This window comes from Lepus europaeus, chromosome 6 (genome assembly GCF_033115175.1).
Source record: "Lepus europaeus isolate LE1 chromosome 6, mLepTim1.pri, whole genome shotgun sequence".
NCBI classification, from domain to species: Eukaryota; Metazoa; Chordata; class Mammalia; order Lagomorpha; family Leporidae; genus Lepus; species Lepus europaeus.
In genome coordinates this window covers 71,102,696-71,125,588 of record NC_084832.1, presented here as the reverse complement: position 1 = coordinate 71,125,588, position 22,893 = coordinate 71,102,696, and the positions used below count along the sequence as shown (strand labels likewise).

Sequence of the window (22,893 nt, the reverse complement as noted above, 5' to 3'; positions counted from 1 at the left end):
GCAGTAATTGTCTTCTGGATTAAATAATTTTCTGTGGGTGATTACAAATGTAGAAAGGCAGAGAGGGCTAGATCAGGGCTTCCTATAGATTTTTAACAGGCATACATTCAATACAGACATTCAGCGGACTGAGGTAGCGCCTGAGCTTCCTTCCTGGGAAGCTACACAAAGGGTGCCTGTGCTGCTGGTCTACACAGCATGTTTTGAGTAGCACCTTAAATAGCTCGTGTATGCCTGAGGAGCTATGAGGATAGCATAAATCTAAAGACTATGAATGCTACTTTTGCCTTGAAAACAATATCAGATCTAGTTGGCTTTACCTTTCCCTTACCCATTTATCAATAGAAGTATCTGAATGAAATTAAATTCTGTTTCCTAGGATCTAGGACTAAGGCAGGTATTGAGTTAAATAGCATCTTCCGTTTTCTTTGAGCGCTCTGGGGCCACAGAGAAATGCTGAGTTTCTGCTTCTTGGTTCCTCTTATTCTGTGAATTTTCCCATCTTGTCTTCTTTGCCCTTGCATGATTCCTTTTTTATTTCTCCTGTAGAGATTTAGGGTTTTATTGATGGGAGACAGACTGTAGCATGAATGTCCCAGTTGTTTTAGCTTGCACAGTTGGTCACATTCCTTTGAAACTAGCCTGGAATTAAATCACTGCTCAAGATAGCTGTAAGATAATATCAGCACACAATAGCTTACTCTAAATTGGCAACTTCGAGGCAGCTTGTTTCAGCATGTCTAAATGGGCATGTCCTGATAATAGTGTGGTGGACTATTTCCTGTAACAATAGCAACAACATAGCAACAAATTTTTAAAGACTGTAAGAAAAGTCAAAATCTATAGATTTCTGTACCTTTCATCCAGCTTTCCTCAAAAACAACATCTTAGGTGACTGCAGTATATGATCAAAGTCAGGAATTTTCCTTTAGTACAATACTATTAAACTACAGACCTTGTTTGGATCTTATCAGCTTTCATACATACTTTCTCTGGGGAGCATACAGCATTACAAAATCTTACATATTTGTACATAGATTCATGTAGCTGCCATCACAATCCTGGTTCCTAAAGTTTGGTGTTCCCAGGATTCTTTCTAAGCTTTTTTTAGTCTTCACATTCTTCCTGAACTGTTTCATCAACAATGGTAGCTTTAACTGCCTCCTGTTTTTGGATAATTCTCAAATATATAAACTTAATCTTGCTCTCGAGCTCTGCCCTAACCATTTCATGGCCTAGTTCTTGATGTCCACTGAACATTTTATCTGTACCTTAAACTTCAACACATTCAAAACTGAACCTATATCCCTTCATTTTTAAACTAAACAGTTTCATGGCCCAAGCCAGAATACCCAAGGACTGGCCCTAGGTGCCCTCAGTCCCACAATCCTACTGAACATAATAAAAACAGCAGATTTACCTAGAGCAGGTGCTGTGTGCCAAGTCATGCTCCACATGTGCTCGATAGATCAGTTAATTTCATCCTGATGGCAACCCTACGCATTGTCAGAAGTGGATCCAAGCTTCATGAGTCCTGAAACTTGCATGACTTAGGGCCTATTTAAAGAAAAAGAATGAAAATTTGCAAATATCAAAGTTAGCATTTAAAAAGTAAATACATAGGCTGGTGCAAGTGAGGGCCCTGAAATTGACCTTCACTGGCTTCATGATACATCTGTCTCTCAGGTAGGAGCTCTTCTTACTTCCATTATACAATGAGGCAAACTGAAACACAGCAGGGTTGGGAATGTAAGTTGCTTGACTGAAGTTCTGCTGCTGTGTAGGCCCCATTACCTCTTGGCAATACTTTTACAGAGGCATCTCAGGTCATCTGGCAGCTGCTGGCCAACTCCTTTTCATACGTTCTCCATACCAACCCCAGAGGGATCACACATGCTCATTGGTCCATGTCTCTGTCTTGATCAGAAGATGCCATTGGTTCCCCTTATCTTAGAATAAGAATTAAACTCTTTGCATGACTTCCCGGCTATCCCCTCTGGCATGTGACACTACGTGATTTTTTAAAGATTTATTTATTTGAAAGGCAGAGCTACAGAGAGGCAGAGAGAGAGAGAGAGAAAGAAAGAGAGAAGGAGAGAGAGTCTTGCATCTGCTGCTTCATTCTTCAGATGGTCACAATGGTCGGAGCTGAGCCAATCTGAAGCCAGGAGCCAAGAGCTTCTTCTGGGTCTCCCACATGGATGCAGGGGTCCAAGGACTTGGGCCATCTTCTGCTGCTTTCACAGGCCATAGCACAGAGCTAGGTTGGAATTGGAGCAGCTGGGACTCAAAACAGCACCCATGTAGGATGCCAGCATTGCAGATGGTGGCTTTACCTGCTATGCCAGAGCACCAGCCCCTGTGTGATGTTGAAGTTTCCACATGTCCCCTTCCACTGCCATATGGTTCTCCCCAACCTCCTCTATACTAACCACTCTATCAGCTTTTCCAATCAAAATAGCATTACTGGCCATTGCAGACGTATAGCAGCAACATGTAGTTAAAATAGAAAAAAAAAAAGATACAATACAAAAAAAGCACAAAGAATTGAGTAAAACAACACCAGATCTGTCAACCCATTGTGGGGGAGTGTAGCTGTTAACAGGTTGATATATACACTTCACATTTTTTCTACTGTTAGTATATGGGTATGTGCTTGTATGTGCACAAGTCTATGAAGCTGGGATATGTTACCATATTATGATTTTTCATTTTCATCGATATGCTAGACTGTTCCACAGAATGTTTTAATTTAATACAAATCTCTTTGATTCCTGGAAAAGTCAGTCCCCTCTTCAAGTGCTTCTTCTACCATGTAATCCCCATTGTTACCTACCCACTTCTCTATTGAGCACATATGAAGGGTATTGGACATAACTGTTACAATATTATCCTTAGTCACAAGTTTATAAGTTCAGACTTCATTCTTAGTCCTTTGACTTTATAATGATGAAAAATTTTTATATAACATAGGTGCATTTGGATTTATTGTTATTTTGTCTCTGGATCTCCAGAATCTAACACAATATCTGCAATAAAATAGGTTGTCATTGAATACTGTGGGATTCATGAGTTTACTAAAGACAACTCATCGTAGGTGCCCAGTTTGTCCTATCTACATAGTCCATCCTCTCATCTACATATCTCCCTTCTAACACACAGTCAGCAGCCAAATGCTGTGAATTCTGCCTTCAGAAAATCTCCAGCATCCCACAGCCACTGCTCTATCAGACTTGTCATTTCTGATCTGGATTTCTGCAATGGCCTCTTCTCTCTGGTCCCTTAAACTCATCCTTTCTCCATCTGTGACCAGCATTTTCCTAACACACAATCTGTTCACTTCATTTTCCTGTTTAAAAGCCTTTAATGACTCCATATTTCTGGAAAATAAATGTAAATGCCACAAAAAGGTATTCAAAGCCTCTATAAAATCTGGTCGGACTTTCCAACTCAGCCTCATCTTTCTCTTTATATTGTCTATGCTCCAGCCTCACCACATTGTCAGTTGTTCCAGAACAGACTTTGCATTCTACAATTCTGCTTCCTGGGTGTATCTCAAATACCACGAGTTCCATAGAACCTTGTCTGATTTTGCAACCAAAATTACCACATTATTATCATCACCATCAGCATCAATAACCACTTTGATCTTACCCTTACCTGGCACACCTAACCACTAAACTCTATCTTTCTGCATTATTTCAGAAGTAATCTTGTCTTTCTCTCCCCATTCCAACATCCTGTCTACATAGAAATGATTTTCTGGATTGCAATTTCAATGAACCATCCAAATATTTAAGCACCCATTATGTGCAAAGTACTAATTCCATTTATGATACTCAACTAAGTTTTTAGCTGAAGTTTTTTTTTTTTTTTTAAGATTTATTTATTTATTTGAAGGATAGAGTTATGGGGGAGGTGGGGACATAGGAGAGAGACAGAGTTGAGATCTTCCACCTGCTGGTATACTGCCCATGTGGCTTCAATCCTGGGGCAGGCCAGGTCAAAGCTAGGAGCCAGGAGCTTCTTCCAGGTCACCCATGTGGGGCAGGGACCCATTGCGTTGCTTTCCCATGTGCATTAGCAGGGAGCTGTATCAGAAGTGGAGCAGCCTGGGCTTGAACAAGCACCCACATGGGAAGCTAGTGTAACAGGGAGGGCCTAACCTGCCAAACCACAATGCCACTTCCTATGGTTGAAATTTTGAGCATAACTGATATCTGAAGATAGTAGGGTAATTTTAAAAGTTTGTGGAAAGCAGAATTAAAAGATAAGTTTATTTTGCTGGCAAAAAATGGAAATGTATGCATTTGAAGGATCTTCAAAAAGTTCACAACAAATGGATATTATGATGAGCTATGCATGAATTGCAAAACCATTTTTGCACCAAAATAAACTTACCGTTTAACTCCATTTCCCACAAACTTTTTGACTTTGGTCCCTGGTCTGCAACTTATAAAGGTTGAAAACCTACATGTGTCTTTTTTTTTTTTTTTAAGCTCAGTAAGCTTAAAAAAATGAGATCAGAAAACAAACAGGGAGATAGATGGCAGTATATTCTCAGCTTTGTTCACTAAGCAAGCAAGGGGGAAGCAGAGCTGCTACTTAAGAATGTGAAAATGTAGTCATCTGTTACAGGATTCTAGTTCAATTGCACTGTATTTGAAAAATTTTAGTTCAAATATAATGGACACAACTACTAAAAATAGTTTGCTAAGTTTTTTTTTAAGTAACATTTTCAGAATAAGGATGAGTAATAATTGGTTTCTGCAAATTCAAGACACATAATTTATTTTTGAGTTCTCTATTCTTTTTTCAACATTCTTTAGTAATTAATATTATACATGAGGAAATGATTCAATACATATACATTAAGTTCAGAAACCCTTGCCACTAGCAGACCAATTATGGAGATAAAATGACAAGGCTCATTACTTTTTTTTTTTTTTTCAAGAAAACGATCAATCAGGAATACTTTAAATATGACAACAAAAAATAATTTTTTTGCCTTGTTCCTTCCTTTCTGTCTTCCATTTTGCCATGATAGGTGCTGTATCAGCTGCAGGGATACAGGAATAAAAGCATGTTTGCTGCTCTTATCAGGCTGTCACAGGCTTCCAAGTGAACATAAACCAATCCAGGAAACTTCTGAGGAAGAAAGACCATCAAAAAGGAGAGAGTGGGCGGGTGTAGGTTCCATATTGAAATGCCTGGATATGATACCTGGCTCTGTTCCCAGTTCCAGCTCCTGTTAATGTGATCTGGGAGGCAGCAGGTGATGGCACAAGTAATTGGGAGCCATGGACTGAATTCTGGGCACCTGGCTTCAGCTTGGCCCTGTCTGGCTGTTGGTCATTTGGAGAGTGAACCAGGGAATGAGATATCTTTTTTTTTTTCCTCTCTCTGTCACTCTCTCGTTATCTGCTTTTTCAAATAAACAATAAATAGATAAATACCTTTTTAAAGGGACAGAATTTATTTAGATCATGTTTACCAATCACTAAATCAGATTATTACTTCTTCGCAATTTCCATTATTCACCAGCCAAGATATTTTTACCTCTCCTTACTTTAAAGAATAGTGTGAGGGGCCGGTGCTGTGGTGTAGTGGATAAAGCTGCTGCCTGCAGTGCTAGAATCCCATATGTGTGCCAGTTTGAGTCCTGGCTGCTCCACTTCCAGTCCATCTCTCTGCTATGGCCTGGAGAAGCAGAAGATGGCCCAGCTCCTTGGGCCCCTGCACCCAAGTGGGAGACCTGGAAGAAGTTCCAGGCTCCTGGCTTCGGATAGGAGCAGCTCTGGCCATTGCAGCCCTTTGGGGAGCAAACCAGAGGATGGAAGATCTCTCTTTTTCTCTCTGCCTCTGCCTCTCTGTAACTCTGCCAAATAAATAAATAAATAAATAAATAAATCTTTAAAACAAATTTTTAAAAAGTCAATAGGGAGTTGTTTCTAATATGTCATTTATGTCTTTCCTAACAAAATTGTAAGCAAAAGCATTGGCTAGAACTTAAAACAGCTGGTCAATTTAATTAGTTGCTGTGTGCTTAAGTCAGTATAAGAAAAATTAAGCTGTCTGTATATTATGTTTCATTACTAAAGATAAAAGTAAAAAAATTGAATATATTGTACCATATGTTTTTGAACACAAATATAAAGATAAAAATAAAAAAGGTGAAATTTCTTCTTTAAGAACTTTTATGTTTTTCTATATTAAATCAGCTATTGATTTTCTTCCAAGTTCATTTGACTCTAATCCCCCCCAAATGTCAATATCTTCTTAATTTCACTCCTTATTAAGACTTTAAACAGAAAAAAGGTGTAGGCAGAATGAAAAAACCATAACTTGAACTAATTCATTTAGTTCCTTGAAATATAGTACAACTATTAGGACTTTCACAATTCCTTCCTAGCTGTCCAAAAACTGACATTCAGTTTTTTACTCCTCTTGGTTTTAGAGGTTCACTTTTGTATCAGAAAATACTTTAGTTCTAAGATGGCATGTTACATAATTTTGTCTCTAAATATACAGTCAGTTCATGGATGTCTTTTTGTCTGCTCTGAGTTTCAGTTTTCATATGGGACCATAACTGCTTATCTCAGTTCCACTGAAGGCTTGAGCTCTGGTTTGGAGCATATCCAAATCCAAGGCTCTTTCTTCCCGGAAAATCCAGAGATTTCTTTGCCCAGACATGGAATTACACAATGATCTGCTTTGTATCCTTTATTTCATGGTGATCTCAATGCCTTTCCATGCCTCCTTACTATCTGTACTCCTAAAAGTAAAGTAAAATGGATTCAACTCTCAGGAAGCACCACTCATCTGAAAAACAGGCAATTTTCCTTAGGGTTTACACTCAATTTACCATTTTCACTTGTTGCTTTCACATTCACTCTCTCATTAATTCACCAAATATTTATGGAGCCCTTACTGTGTGCAGTGAACTTGACATTGGGGAGAGTGAAGACACAGATGGGGCCTGACTCTGTAAGCTATTGTCTTCTGAAGATGTTGAAGCTCAGGAGAGGGGCACAGATGACTAGTCCTGAAGAATGAGGCCTGCTCCCCTTAAATACCTTCTGAAGGAAGGAGAGGTGGAACGCACGGGTAAAACACTAATAATTAATAATTATTACCAAGCTTATCCCTGTACTCACTTGCGGGCAGTCCTTGCTGACAAGTTGCTTATGATTTCCTTGCAGAACCGGATGCGTTCACAGAGAAGTCAGGCCTGTGCTGGTGCTGCGCCTATGGGGGAGGGAGCACTCAGAGTAAAAAGCCTCTTTCATTCCCTTGGCACAGGCAGCTTTGCAGCTGGGGCCCAGTCTGCTGTGCTGTGCCATCTGCTGACCGATTGCCTCCAATGATAGGCCTCTCCACACCTGCCTCTGGCAGGAGCCAGGGCGTGGGGAGGAAGTTTAAATGCACCATGTAACTCCATAAAATGAGGGAAGCATTTTATTTTCCTCCCAAACCAAGAATATCTTTTCAAATTAAACTTTCACCTATGACCAGTGTTCCTCAGACACAAGATCATGAACTTGCTGGTTTTTTGTTTTTTTATTTACTTATTTGAACAGCAGATTTTTAAAGAAAGAGAAGGAGGGGGAGACAGAGAGAGAGAAAAAGCAAGCCATGTCCGGGGCTGTTCTCACATGTGGGTGTAGGGGCCCATCTTCTGCTGCTTTCTTAGGCACATTAGCAGGGAGCTGGATGGGAAGTGGAGCAGCTAGGACTTGAACAGATACCCATATGGGATGCTGGCATCACAGGCACTGGCTTTACCCCAAACACCACAATGCCAGCCCTGAACCTGCTGTTTTGCAAGGGCTTGTCACTGAAAACTGTCCCACTCAGCTTCTCCATCTGCAAAATGACAACAGATTTGTTCAAAGTCTCTTCCAAATGAAAACAAATATCACCAGGAATTCAAAGGATTCACACTGGACTGTTAAAAAAGAAAAGCAAATTACCTCTGTGTTTTCTTGTTGGCCCTTTTTCTATATTTTTTAGATTTCTTATTGATCCTACTTTTGAGTTAAAACAGGCAGAAGCTCAAAGGTTAATACTCTTGTTAAAATGTTTATAAGTACACTCATTCACAGACAGGGCTCCAAACATGTGGATGTTACAGCATGAAATGAGATCCTAACCCTTGGCAGGCATTAGAATCACTTGGAGCTTTTGTTAAAATGCGTAAATGCATATTGAAGACCTTAACCCAGAGTTTCTAACTTTGCAGGTAAACGGGAGCCCAGGCTTTAATGTTTCTTGCATATTCTGAGTGGCCTGACACTGCTGAATAGAGGACCACACTGTCTGAACTGCTGCTTCAAGCATAGGTCCCATGGAGACAAAGCCATGAGTGCAGTCTCTTCAAATCCCACTCAGCAGTGATGTGCTGCAACCAACAGTTTTTCTCTTCTACTCTGTCATTGTCAGCAAGTCCTCATGATTACAGGGCTTTCCTCATGTCGAAGCACTTTGCATCTCTCCTTGAAAACCCTCTGCTTTCTCTGTGCCCTTGACTCTGTCTTTGCAAGGATTTCAAGATGCTGTAAAACTTGCATTTTGCTATCTAGCAGGACGTTTTCCCTGATTCAGAACTAGCCCTTTCATCCATCCCTGTATATGCCTTCAGCCATTGTGGTCCAAAATGCATTGCCAAAAATTCTGCACTGCTCAGAACACAAAACAAATAGAAGGAGCTGGAGCTGTGGCACAGCGGGTTAACACCCTGGCCTGAAGTGCTTGGCAACCCGTAAGGGTACCGGTTCAAGTCCCAGCTGCTCCTCATCCGATCCAGCTCTCTGCTATGGCCTGGGAAAGCAGCAGAAGATGGTCCAAGTCCTTGGGCCCCTGCACCCCCCGTGGGAGGCCCAGAAAAAGCTCCTGGCTCCTGGCTTCAGATCGGCGCAGTTCCAGCCATTGCGGCCAATTGGGAAGTGAACCAGCAGGTGGAAGACCTCTCTCTCTCTCTGCCTCTACTCTCTATGTGTAACTCTGTCTCTCAAGTAAAAAATAAATCTTTAAAAAAAAAAAACAAATAGAAGCAGGGCCACTCAAGTCAGGGGGAGGAAGCAGATGTTTGCAGTGCAATAGCTAACGCTCATGGGGTAAGGTATAGCGTCTTTTGTACCAAGTTTCTCGTCTTTGCCTTATGTGGGATATGAGCATAAAACTGCAGAAGTAAGGCTGCTATTCAACAAGTTCATTTTGTGATATTTGGGCATATGTTCTCTAACACAGAAACAACTTAGTACCCCTACCCACAGGCAGTGCTCTTCAATTACTGCTCCTTTGCAATCAATGTGTCCTCAGGTTCTTGCCTTCTTCTTCTTCTTCTTTTTTTTTTTTTTTCATTTTTGACAGGCAGAGTGGATAGTGAGAGAGAGACAGAGAGAAAGGTCTTCCTTTGCCGTTGGTTCACCCTCCAATGGCCGCCGCCAGGTGCTTCTCCTGGTGTTCCATGCGGGTGCAGGGCCCAAGCACTTGGGCCATCCTCCACTGCACTCCTGGGCCATAGCAGAGAGCTGGCCTGGAAGAGGGGCAACCGGGACAGAATCCTGTGCCCCGACCGGGGCTAGAACCCGGTGTGCCGGCGCTGCTAGGCGGAGGATTAGCCTGTTGAGCCATGGTGCCAGCCAGGTTCTTGCCTTCTAAAGGATATCTATGGAAGAAATTATTTTGAGCAATTCTGGGACGTTTGTGGTGTAGCACATAAAGAGGAAGGATTTTTTTATACATGTGAAATAAAAACCATAACTTTTTAAAAAGGTGCTTGCACAATTTAATTTCTTAAAAAGATGGTATCTACATGCCAGAGAGAGAAGCATACGCTGTAAGGATTCAATCTGATGTCCTGTTAGAGTGCCAGCATTAAAACTCACCCACTAACTACTTTAATAATTATACAAGTTTGGTTTTCTCGGCGGTGGCCGTAGGTCCCTGTAGCTGCGGGGCCATAGGTCGCCTGGGGCAGGTACTCCTCGGAGCTCCACATGGAGGAGGCATCAGGCATGGCTGCAGTCCCAGATGCTCACACTTCCCCCTGGACAGCGATGAAGGTGGTGGCTGCTCGGGCGCAGGTGTGTGAACTGAGGTGTCTGGGGTTAGGTCACCGAGGGGACCCGTGCGGCCAGCCTGGTGACTGGGGCTGGAGCCACTCTGCCAAGGCTTAAAACTTTACATGGGAATAAAGGGTCACATTTATGAGGACATGAGAGTGCATAAACCCTCTCTTAACCTCTTCAAGCCCTTTTTTCGTGAGAGAACATATTTAGCTTACCTGCTCTCCTGGCTGCAATTGACCTTCAGTTACAGAGACTGGGAGCAGTGTTAACAGGTGTAAGGACAGCAAAGCAACGCGATCCTTTCAGGACATTCCTCCCGATGTTGTCCTCTTTTCAAATTATTTGAACACTGCATCATTCTGCCTCCAGTACCAGCAGTTTCTCTCTTCCGTGATCAATGTAATTCACAGGAATTTTTTAAGTAACAAATAAAACGAGCCAAAGGCATGGAAAGTATGACTTTCATATTGGTCTGGGGTTGGCTATGTGCTCCAGTATTTTCCCTGGTGGGAGTTTCATTTTGGAAAAAAAAAAAAAAAAAAAAAAAAAAGGACTTCTGCGACTTGCCAGAAAAGGTTCCATGAGAGCACATCAAGGTGGCTGTGCATATCTGGAAGAATGGTTGTGGTGGGCTGGACTGCAGTCAAGGGGAGTTGGGGAGGTGGCCAACTTTGCTGCTTATGCATTTGCACCAGCTCCGCTAGGAGCTCTCAGCGTACTCATAAGTGCCATTCATTCTTCATACTTTCTAAATGAAAGACCTCATCTTCATGGGAAAATTGAATGTTTGCTAAGCATTCTGGGATCTACAGTTATTCATGCTCCAAAAAAAGAGGAGATTGAGACCTTAAATGAAGTGTCTTACAAACTAGGTGATCCAGGTTTTGTGGTCTTCCAAACACTTGTGGTCATTGTGTCCTTGATATTCATCTTTGTGGTAGGACCTCGCCACTGGACAAACATTCTTGCATACATACCAATCTGTTCCGTCATTGGAGCATTTTCAGTGTCCTGTGTGAAGGGCCTGGGCATTGCTATCAAAGAGCTTTTTGCAGGAAAGCCCATGCTACAGCATCCTCTGGCCTGGATCCTTCTGCTGAGCCTGGTTGTCTGTGTGAGCACACAGATTACCTAAACAGGAACCTAGACATATTCAACACTTCCATTGTGACTCCAATATATTATGTATTCTTTACAACCTCTGTCTTAATGTGTTCAGCTATTCTTTTCAAGGACTGGCAAGATATGCCTATTGATGATGTCATTGGTACTCCGAGGGGCTTCTTTACAATCATTGTGGAGATCATCCTGTTGCATGCCTTTAAAGTTGTCAGCTTTATGGGGCCAGCGCTGTGGCGCAGCGGGTTAACGCCCTGGCCTGAAGCGCCGGCATTCCATATGGGCACCGGTTATAGTCTCAGCTGCTCCACTTTCAATCCAGCTCTCTGCTGTGGCCTGGGAAAGCAGTAGAAGATGGCCCAAGCCCTTGGGTCCCTGTACTCTTGTGGGAGACCCGGAAGAAGCTCTCGGCTCCTGGCTTCGGATCTACGCAGCTCTGGCCATTGCGGCCAATTGGCATGTGAGCCATCAGATGGAAGACCTCTCTCTCTCTCTCTCAGTCTCTCCTCTCTCTCTGTAACTCTGACTTTCAAATAAATAAATGAATCTTAAAAAAGAGAAAAAATGTCAGCTTTAGTCTAACAAGTTTGCCTTGTCTTCAGAAAGATGAAAAAGCAGTAAATAGCGATCTCTCTCATATGGATGAAGTTCTTAATAGTAATGAAGAAAGCATAACCTGTGGAATTGAACAACACACTGGTGAAAATACCTCCTAAAGAAATGGAACCCTGACAGCTTTTTAAGGAGATGTAATTAAAAGGCTAATCTATAAAATAAAAAAAAAAGATGTTTATTACTTGTCCTCTTTCAAGGTGATGATGAAACAAGATCTGTTCTTGCACACAACACTCTGTAACAGGCCCGTTCCTCCTTTCCTGCTCATAAACAGGGAATTAGCACTTGGCAGGAAGAGAAATGACTCAGGGGGAAGAGAAACAATATAGGAAGCCAAAAGCAGAGGGATGCTATTGCTGCTGTTGATTGCCTGGATCGTGGTAAAAGATCCCAGTTTCACTTGGAAACCAATTTGTTGAAACCAGCCACCTCAGCCCTGCCAAGTTCATTGCACTCTCAGCATTCCCAGGCACTAAGTCATTTCTTTCCCATTCATGACCATCCGTGGCATTTTTAAATGTGTGTGTATTTGCAGCACATGGTGTATACCTGGGATGCACCTGTGCTCAAGCATGCCATCTGGGTGTATCTGGGAAGAGGGGGAGTGTGCTTCAGACTTCACTATAAAACATGTTGTCCAACATCTTGAGGTGCCAACATTCTTTTCATCTGGTGCTTCTGAACTGAAATTGCTGTTGAATTCAACTTACACAATAGGACTTCGAGTTTCCCTTTGAAATGGCTTAATTTATTTTTTAAAAAGCTACACACTTAATGATTTACTTGACCCTTCAAATTTCCAGAAATTTCCATAATACCTCACTAAAGAGATTCCACAAAATTTATTCAACATGTTGCCTTGACTCTAGAAGCTTTGTTGTGAACTACAACACTATGCAGAATCCATGGTATTACTCTATGACTTCTATCAGTATAGGTTGGTGGAGATCTGAACATTAATTTTTCTAATTTCTTATACATTATTTCTTAATTGGATAAAGCTTTGGAATGGTTTCTCCTCTTGTATATGTGAATGTCTGATTCATTTCTATTGCCACTTGCAATGCAAAGCTATTTCCAGCTGTTTACTCTGGTTGGGAGAATAATCTATTGATGGAGTTGATAATATATATGGGTCTTGTGAGCTGATCTGCTTAGTGGTTTTGTTGCTGTTCTCAATTTCACTTTTCCTTAAGTTGTAACTCTGAGCTAATATTGACTTTTTTGTTTGTTCTTAGCTTTTTACTGGGTGTTCAAGTCAAGAAGGTAATTGAATTACTTAAGAACAGAACTCCTGGGGCTGGTGATGTGGTGCAGTTTAAGATGCCTCTTGGGATACCTGCATTCCATTTCAGAGTGCTGGTTTAAGTCCTGGCTGCTCTGCTTCCAATCCAACTTTCTGCTAATGTGCCTGGGACAATGATGGCCCAAATGCTTGGGTCCCTGCAATCCATGTGGGAAACCAGGATGGAGTTCCTGGCTCCTGACTTTGGCCTGGCCCAGCCCTGTCTATAGAAAGCTTTTGGGGAGTGAACAAGCAGATGGAAGATCTTTATCTCTTCTTCTCTCTGTGTCATTCTCTGCATTTCAAATAAATAAATAACAAAATAAATCTTTAGAAAATTAAGAACTCAGAGAAACAACCAAGATCTGGGTACATTCAGGAATGATGTGGCTGTCCTGATTTGTTTAATAAATCCAAATTAGACTTTATTTTTTGCAATTTTTAATGTTGTGTATACACTGCACTTACTGTTGAGTTACTGAGAATGATATTAAGGCTTTGCTCTCTATGACATGATTGCTGGAGAGGACAGGGGAGTGACCTGGGAAGAGAAAACCCTGTGCTGCCTCTGAAAAAACAGCATTCTTCAAAAGTATCCCTCTCCTCGAAGATTGGCTGGACCCCTTCACCATTAAGCCCAGACTCATACTTAGGTTTCCAGAGAGGAGATACTTGGCTACTAACGTACCCCATCCAGCTGGAGTCCCTGGTACTGATGAACCAGGGGAGGAAATTAACCTCTTGTTAGGCAGTGAGGTCATGTAAACAAGAGTAGCCTTTCTAAATAGCAAGATGTTACTGGGACTGGGTTGCTGCCATCTTAATTCATCCTCCTCCTGACACTCCAAACCTAAAAAGTATCCCACTCTGTTCCCCCTCCCCATCTCCCCCGAAGTATACTTTACCAATAGGTTCTGGACACAAAGTTCTCATCATTTTTTTTAAAGTTTCTGTTATCTTAGGACAGCTGTTTAAAACTGAGCCACACATATGCAAAAATGGGGGCTGTGACCCACAGATGACACCCAGAACCAGAGTTCTCCACCACTGTCTACCTCAGTAACGAAAGTTGGAGAACAAGCAGAAACAGAAGAATCAGAGAGATTTAGGAAGTGAAAGGGCCGGCAGATTACAACATCTGCTGACTGGATTCTTCCTGGTATGAAGTCATATGTGGTGCTGCCATGGGCCCCACCAATCAGACATTGCCCTGTCCACGTATCCACATCCTGACTTCTCTTTCCTCACCCCCATAAAACTTTTCCCAGATTTGAATCACACTTCCTGCCTCTTTTGCTGGCTGGCAAATAAAGGCTTCCTCATCTCAAAAGACCTCAGAGGGATTAAGATGTCTGAGTAGGGAGGGAGCTTGCTGCTCTAGTCTAGGAAAATATAGCTTTTAAAAAGTGGAAAGAGTGTAGTCTCAGGGAAAAGTTAGGGAGAAAACAGCAGAGGAAACTCTACACAAATTGGAGGGACACAGTGGACCTATGCGGAGGGCAGGGACACCCACAACTGAGGACCCCAGCAACCGAAAGTCTCCGTACCAGTGTTTGAGAGTGAGGTGGGACCAGGTGGCAACAGCCCAAAGCACTGGTGAAAAAGCTGCAGGAAGAGCCTAGAGGGAATCTGGCTTGGGGTCCTGTGGATGATAGTGCACCTGCCAAACTAGAGGAGAAAAAACAAAAGAGGAAGCAGGTTTCTCTCTCTCTGTCTGATCACCCTGCAACAGCATCCTGTAACAAGTTGATAGAGAGCAGGTGCCATTTTGGACATATGTAACAGCTGTGCCAGCTTGTGTCTGCACCCAGCAACCAGCCAAGTGGAGACTCCTGAGTCTGGCAGGGAGAACAGACAGGGGCCTGGGTGCTCATGAATGTGGGAAGCTTATGTACCGGGACTGTGAAAACACTGAGGCTGCGTGGGAGGATTCAGGGTGTGGCTGGGACTTTGGGCAGTCACTGTGGGAGGCTCCACATGATCAAGGCTCCCTGGTTACCTGGTGAGGGACATTTCTGGGGAATCTGAGCTTACATTGAGAACTGCACAGAACCTTCATGTGGTCCTTGTGGTAGAGCAGACAAATAATATACTCACTGGGGCTAGTGCCCAGACACTGGTCTCTTTTGAGGAGAGGAGCTCAGCTGAGTTTATACCAATAGACAAAAAGAAACATCCTCTCTGATTAAAAAAAAAAAAAAGAAGAAGAAGAAGGAGATTTACCATGCCAAACCTGGGTGTGTCACCTCAGACACCCCCTTCACCCTGGAGCACTGAACAGAGCTCCTTGGCCACACCCACCACATGCCTCTAGGTATTCCCTAAAAGCAGACACTCCACTAATCCACACAAAGTGCAAAGATAAAAGCTTCCACAGTGAAAAGACAAAGAAGAAACCAACAAATATCTCTATAAATGCCAAATAGCAAACACACTAATTCAAGAAACAAGAATAAGGAAGACAACATGATGCCCCCAAAAGAACATAACACTTCAATCCTAGTTTGTGAAGATAATGAGATTGAAGAAATGCCAGAAATGAAATTCAAAAAATTGATCATTGGATTACTTAGAAGTAATCAGAAGTAAATACACTAATAAAATCAATTCATGACAAGAAAATTTCTCCCATAAAATTGTGATCTTAAAGAGAAATCAAAATGAAATCTTGGATATGAAGAATTCAAGAGAACAAACAAAACATGCAGTGGAAAGCCTTAACAACAGAATTAATGAAGCAGAAGAAAGAATATCAGACTTAGAAGACAAAGACTAGGCAATTATACAGTCAGACCAAAAACAAGAAGAGGAAATTAGAAAACTAAAAAACACTGTAATCTATAGGATACTATCAAAACACCAAGCATATGGGTTCTAGGAATTCTTAAAGGTGTGGAAAGAGAGAAAGGATTAGAAGGCCTTTTTAGTGAAATAATAACAGAAAATGTCCCTAATTTTGAGAAAGAAAGGGATATCCAAGTGCAGGAAGCACATAGAAATACTAATAGACATGACCAGAAAAGATCTTCACCATGACACAGAGTAATCAAACTCTGAAGAACAAAAACCACGTGATTATCTCAATAGATGCAGAGAAAGCATTTGATAAAATACAACACCCTTTCATGATGAAAACTCTAACCAAATTGGGTATAGAAGGAACATTCCTCAACACAATCAAGGCAAGTTATGACAAACTCACGGCCAGCATCCTACTGAAAGGGGAAAAGTTGGAAGCATTTCCACTGAGATCTGGAACCAGACAGGGATGTCCACCATAGCTACTGATATTCAGTATAGTCCTGGAAGCTTTGGCCAGAGCCATTCATGAGAAAAAGAAATCAAAGGGATACAAATTGGGAAGAAAGAAGTCAAACTATCCCTATTTGCAGATGCCAGGATTCTATATATATATAGAAAAGATTATATATATATATATATATATATATATAAATAAAAGATTCCACCAAGAGACTATTAGAACTCATAGAAATTTATTAAATTGGCACAATACAAAATCAATACAAAAAAATCAACAGCTTTTGTATACACAGACAATGCCACAACTGAGAAAGAACTTCTAGGATCAATCTCATTCACAATAGCTACAAAAAATAATCAGATACCTTGGAATAAATTTACCCAAGGATGTGGAAGATCTCTATTATGAGAATTATAAAACATTAAAGAAAGAAATAGAAGAAGATACAAAAAAAATGGAAAAATCTTCTATGTTCATGGATTGGAAGAATCAATATCATCTAAATGTCCATTCTTCAAAAAATCAACTTAGAGATTCAATGCAATATCAATAAAAATAACAAAAAGATCTAGAAAAAATGATGCTGAAATTCATATGTATAGAATCCTACAAAGTAGTAAAAAAAAAAAAAGAAATCCGATTATATAAGTAACAAAATGGATGAATCTGGCAAACATCATATTTAGTGAAATAAGCCATTCCCAAAGGAACAAATACCATATTTTCTCCCTGACCTGTAATAACTAATAGAGCACCTAAAAGGGAATCTGTTAGAAGTGAAATTGAACTTTGAGAAGCAATGACTTGAATAGCCCTTGCCTTGGCTGTCAAGGAACAGGTATATTTTTCTCTTCTTTATACTATTTGTTGAACTCTGTACTTAACATAGAGTTAATCATATATGTATAGAGTCAATTTAAAATAGATCTCAGTTAAAAAAAAACAGTGGGAATAAGAGTGGGAGGAGGAAGTTTGTAACTGTAAAGTTCAGTTTTGCATACATTTATTTTTTTTTTGAAAGTCAGAGTTGCACAGAGAGAGAAGGAGAGGCAGAGAGAGCGAGAGTGAGAGAGAGAGAGAGAGAAAGTCTTCCATCCGCTGGTTCAACCCCAGATGGCTGTAATGGTGGGAGCTGCACCAATCCGAAGCCAGGAGGCTGGTGCTTCTTCTGGGTCTCCCACATGGGTGCAGGGGCCCAAGGACTTGGACCATCTTCTACTGCTTTCCCATGACACAGCAGAGAGCTAGACTTGAAGGGGAGTAGCTGGGACTAGAACCAGCACCCATATGGGATGCTGGCACTGCAGGTGGTGGCTTTACCCACTACACCAGAGCACCAGCCCCCTACATACATTTCTAGAGTTACTTCTAAGGGTGCTGTTTAAAAACTTGCTGTGAGACCCTAAATCCCAGTAAGCTGAGTTGTAAAAATGCCATGTTAAGTGTTAAAGTGAACATATAGATAGAATTAAGTGTTAAAATGATCATATAAATAGGATCAAGTGTCTGGTAATAATAATAGATAGAATTAAAAAGGAGAGAATATTCCAACATGGGAAGCAGTCCCCATGGCAGACTCATAGAATGACTACCACTTTAAATAGCACTCTGACCTCAGACTCAGCCCTTAAGGCATTCTGGCTGAAAAGCCCATGAGAGCTTTTCAGGCATGGAATGCCAAGACACTGTAGCACAAAAATGTCCACCATGAAGGATCTCTGGGAGAGAGACCCCAGTGGGAAGAAGTGGCCATCAAAGAAGGATGTATTTTTCTCTGAAGGGAGAAGAGAACTTCCATTTTGCTTATGGCCTTGTCTGAATACTGCTAGAGACTGTGGATTCAAAAGGTTTCCATAGCCTTGGCAGCTCATGTCAAGAACTTTGAGGCCGGCGCCGCGGCTCACTAGGCTAATCCTCCGCCTTGCGGCGCCGGCACACCGGGTTCTAGTCCCGGTCGGGGCTCCGGATTCTGTCCCGGTTGCCCCTCTTCCAGGCCAGCTCTCTGCTGTGGCCAGGGAGTGCAGTGGAGGATGGCCCAAGTCCTTGGGCCCTGCACCCCATGGGAGACCAGGATAAACACCTGGCTCCTGCCATCGGATCAGCGCGGTGCGCCGGCCTCAGCGCGCTACCGCGGCGGCCATTGGAGGGTGAACCAACGGCAAAAGGAAGACCTTTCACTCTGTCTCTCTCTCACTGTCCACTCTGCCTGTCAAAAAAAAAAAAAAAAAAAGAACTTTGGGTGATCATTGATATCATATCAATTGTTAATTGTTAAATTAACAAATTGTTAATTGTTAAATTAACAAGAGGATTCACTGTGCACTAACTTCCCATGCAGGACCTCTGTCCTCAATGAGTTGTATTATGATAGTTAACTGTAAAACTTGTTTTCATGTTTTTTTTTTTTTTTGTGCAAATTGTTGAAATCTTTACTTAGCATAGAGTTGGTCTTTTGTGTATCAGTTAATTGAAAATTAAACTTAATAGAGAATGGGACTGGGAATGGGAGAGGGAAGAGGATATGTGGTGGGAGTAGGGGTGGGAGGGAAGATATGGTGGGAAGAATAACTATATTACTTAAGTTGTACTTATGAAATTTGTACCCATTAAATAAAAGTTTTCTTCAGAAAAAAAACCAGTGTCACAGTGTGATCTTTGTGTGTACTGGGTAGCACACCTACCTCATTCAGGAGCAGGATAGGTCATGAACAGAGTTATACCCCTTCACCTTGTAATCTCAAGTCTACAAATCAACATCCATGGTGATGATGATGATATATCCCTTATATTCGTACAACTAAGGATCCACACACCTTATTTCCAGAGCAAAGTCATACTCCAGGGGCAATATTTAGTAGCTGCCTATATTTTAAAAAAGTGATTACATTCTTTATTTTTATTGATTGAAGAACATTAAAGGAATCAAATTCATAACCTGGGATAACATCTTTAAAAATCTCCTTCCTCTGGGATGAGTGTTAAGTGAAATAGTTAAGACACTACTTGGAATATCCACATTCAATATTCAAGTGCCTGGGTTTGAGTCACATTTGACTTCCAGCTTCCTGCAAATGCACATCCTGGTGTGTAGCACATGATGGCTCAAATGCTTGAGTACATGCCATCCACAGGTTGAGTTCCTGGTTACTCACTTCTGCTTGACCCAGCCCATGCTCTTGAAGCACTTTAGTTGTGAACCTGCAGGTTGAGGCTCTCTGCCTCTCTCTGTCTCTCTATCCCTCTCTTTCTCAAATAAAGTATATAAATAACAAATTTTTTAAAAGATTTATTTATTTATTTGAAAGTCAGAGTTACACAGAGAGGAGAAACAGAGAGAGAGAGAGAGAGAGAGAGAGAGAGAGAGAGAGAGGTCCTCCATCCGATGGTTCACTCCCTAATTGGCCACAATGGCCAGAGCTGCACTGATCCAAAGCCAGGAGCCAGAAGCTTCTTCCGGGTCTCCCACGGGGGTGCAGGGGCCCAGTGGCTTGGGCCATCTTCTACTGCTTTCCCAGGCTATAGCAGAGAGCTGGATCAGAAGTGGAGCAGCCTGATCTCGAACCTGCGCCCATATGGGATGCCAGCGCTTCAGGCCAGGGCATTAACCCACTGCACCACAGCGCCGGCCCCAAGATAACAAATTTTAAGAATAATAACAATAGAAGCCCCTTCCTCTGCTCTCCAAATTTCCCCACTGCTCCAGAGTCTCTCCTGTCAATGCTCTAAAATTGTCCCTCGAGGTTCCATTGTGTGCAGAACTTTCTCTTTTTTTCTGCATTTATTGTGGTGGATACCTTGTGTTCTATTCCAGGTCCAAAAGCTTCCTTTGTAAGTGGAGGGGAGAGGGGATGGACAAGAGGCACATTGGACTGTGTTGGCAGCAGAGGACTAGGGAAGGCTCTGGACATGCTACTTAACTTTTTACTACAGTAATTACCCTTCATTAAGCTATTACCACATTGCAACCATGTGTTAGCTGCTGTTTTTGTGTTTTGTCATGGAAGACTTAGCCTCATTTCAAAGAGGAAGCACCTGAGTTTCAGAGGAGATCATTAATATTTTCAGATGTATATTACCCAAAACTGGCAAAATCAGGATCTGAACTCAAATCCTTCTTCCTCCAAAGCATTTACATCTGATCCAATCACTCTACCTGAGAATTAAGTCAAACAGAAACAAACAAATGGGTTCTATACATTCGCTTAAATACTGGCTTTAAGAAACCTGACTTTTGAAATTCTGAAAGTGTTTTAAATAAATTTTTATCCATCAACTTCATAGACTTTGTGCAACTATTTAAAATGAAAAAGAAGCTGTATGTAAAGAAGGAAGGAGAGAGAGAGGGAGAGAGAGAAAGAAACACTTTTATTCACTGGTTCTTTCTCCAAATGCCTACAATGGCCAGGGCTGCAATGTTCAAAGCCAAGAGCCAGGAACTCAATCCAGGTTTCCCAAGAGGGTGGCAGGGACTCACTACTTGGGCCATCACTTCTGCCTCTCAGGGTGTCAATTAGTAGAACCTAGAACCAGGAGGCAAAGCTGGAGCCAGGGATGGACCTCAGCTACTGCAGTGTGGCACACAGACATCCTGACCAGCATCTCTACCCTCACCCTTTTATAACCATTTAAAACTAAGCATACACAGGGTTAAAAATCAGAAAAGTCATATAGATGCAAATTATGTCCATTAAGTTGAGGGGGAGGGGTTATACTTTTGTGAAAGTATAAATACTGGGAGTTCATATTCTGTTCACCTCACATGTTGGAAACCCAAGTTTGGACCGACAAAGCAAAACTCCTATTAATCTGATAGAGACGATTCAGATCTTTCATCCCCTTATCCTGTTTCTATCAAAATAATACTTTGCAGTAGAATAACCTAAAACAACAAAACAAACAACAGCAACAACAAACCCAAACAACCAAAGCACCTGCTCTCCCGCCCTGGAAGGTGTGCAGTGAGTTGTTTAAATGAAAGACTGATTAGTGGTACCTCCCTTAGAGCTAAATGGTAAACAAGCAGTTTGATTCTCAGATTCAGTTCAGGCCCATTCTTTTATCAAGCACTGAGAATTTTACTCTCCCTGTTCTTCCTCTGCCCGACTGCTCTGCTTGTCATTCCAACATAAAAGATTGTACATCTGAAGTGTGGCTTCTCTTGGGGCGATTCCTGCCAATCTCCAAAGCTTACTCTCTAAAGCCAAACGGAGACTATAAGCAAATGTACCTTTGAGGCATTATTGACAAGACAGGGAAGGTAACACTGAAGGCCAGGCTCACTGTGGCTCACTGAGTCACCTTTGTGCTGGAGGCAAGATCACTTTCCTGAGGGGTTGTACCTTCCAAGGGAAATGTTCTCTTTTACTTTATGTTTTTTAAAAAAACCACATGTCTGATGTTTATGACTTTGCTGAGAGAGTGAATTTTGAGGAGGAGACATACCAGGAGTGTATAAAATAATTCTCTGTGCTCATATGTCAATATAGGCATTTTCTCTGAAGAAGCACCTCTTTCTTTTGAAGGTACATGTGAATTCTCTCTTGCTAGATAGTGTGAAAGTTCAGGATTGAACAACTATGCTATTCTCTTTTGCAGATCTTTTTGAAATTCCATGCTGTCTTTTATAATTTATCAAAAGATTTCTCACTTGTTCCAAAAGTCAGGCTTTGTTTCAGACCCAGAGCTTCTGGAAGACAAGGCTGTGTGTGTATGGTGAGGGGTTGTGGTTGTTGGTGTACAATTTGAGAAGGTGTTTCATAAGCAGTATTGTTTCATTTTATGCTACACTTTGTGGATTTATAGTGCACTTTTTTTGCCCATTGTCTTCGAAGAAACTCTAATAAAGTCTACCATACCCCTTCTCCATCCCATTGCTTTTATCTTCTACTTCATTTCCTGTGTTTGATCTATGTACAGAGCCTGTGCCTATATAGCCTTGTTCTATACTATAGAGCAGATAACATTTTTCTTAGTGAAGAACAATTTGTTTATAACCCAGAATACTGGACAATAAAAATGCAATTTAAATTGGGAAAACTGAACTCCTATAAACTTGGAGGAAAATATAAATTCTATTTTATTTATTCTCATAATGACATTGTCCAAGGGACACACTAAAATGGATTATTCTTCTATAAGAAGCAGCTTGACTAGGAATGTCTGTTTGGTTTACCAGATTACAGGTATGGCAAGAGCTGCTGCTTCCTGACAGGTTGCTGTTGTCTGGAAAGAGATCTTCTCTGGGCTTCTGGAGAAACAGGACACAGGTGCTCTCTGGAACCCATGAGGTATGCCACAATCTTCAGCAATTTTCTTAATCATTCTCATATGCAACGAAAGCAATGATAGCTATCTTGCAAGGTTTCATAAAGATTACAGGAGGCAATTTGTAAAAATTCTTGATACTTTGTAGATCACAAATGTTCACTTATTGTTCCGTGCTTGCTTCGGCAGCACATATACTAAAGTTGGAATGATACAGAGGTTAGCATGGCTCCTGCACAAGGATGACACTTACTGTTCCACCCCAAGACTGTTTT

The 22,893-nt window shown here is 41.5% G+C and overlaps 1 non-coding gene and 1 pseudogene across 1 annotated transcript; both read left to right on the top strand.

Moving 5' to 3' along the window:
• The first annotated feature begins 10,019 nt into the window (after positions 1–10,019).
• On the top strand, positions 10,020–11,935 carry LOC133762116 (magnesium transporter NIPA2-like; annotated as a pseudogene).
• A 10,856-nt stretch (positions 11,936–22,791) lies between these two features.
• LOC133762636 (U6 spliceosomal RNA) lies at positions 22,792–22,893 on the top strand. The gene has a single exon (XR_009866308.1). It is a non-coding gene; the product is annotated as a U6 spliceosomal RNA (small nuclear RNA).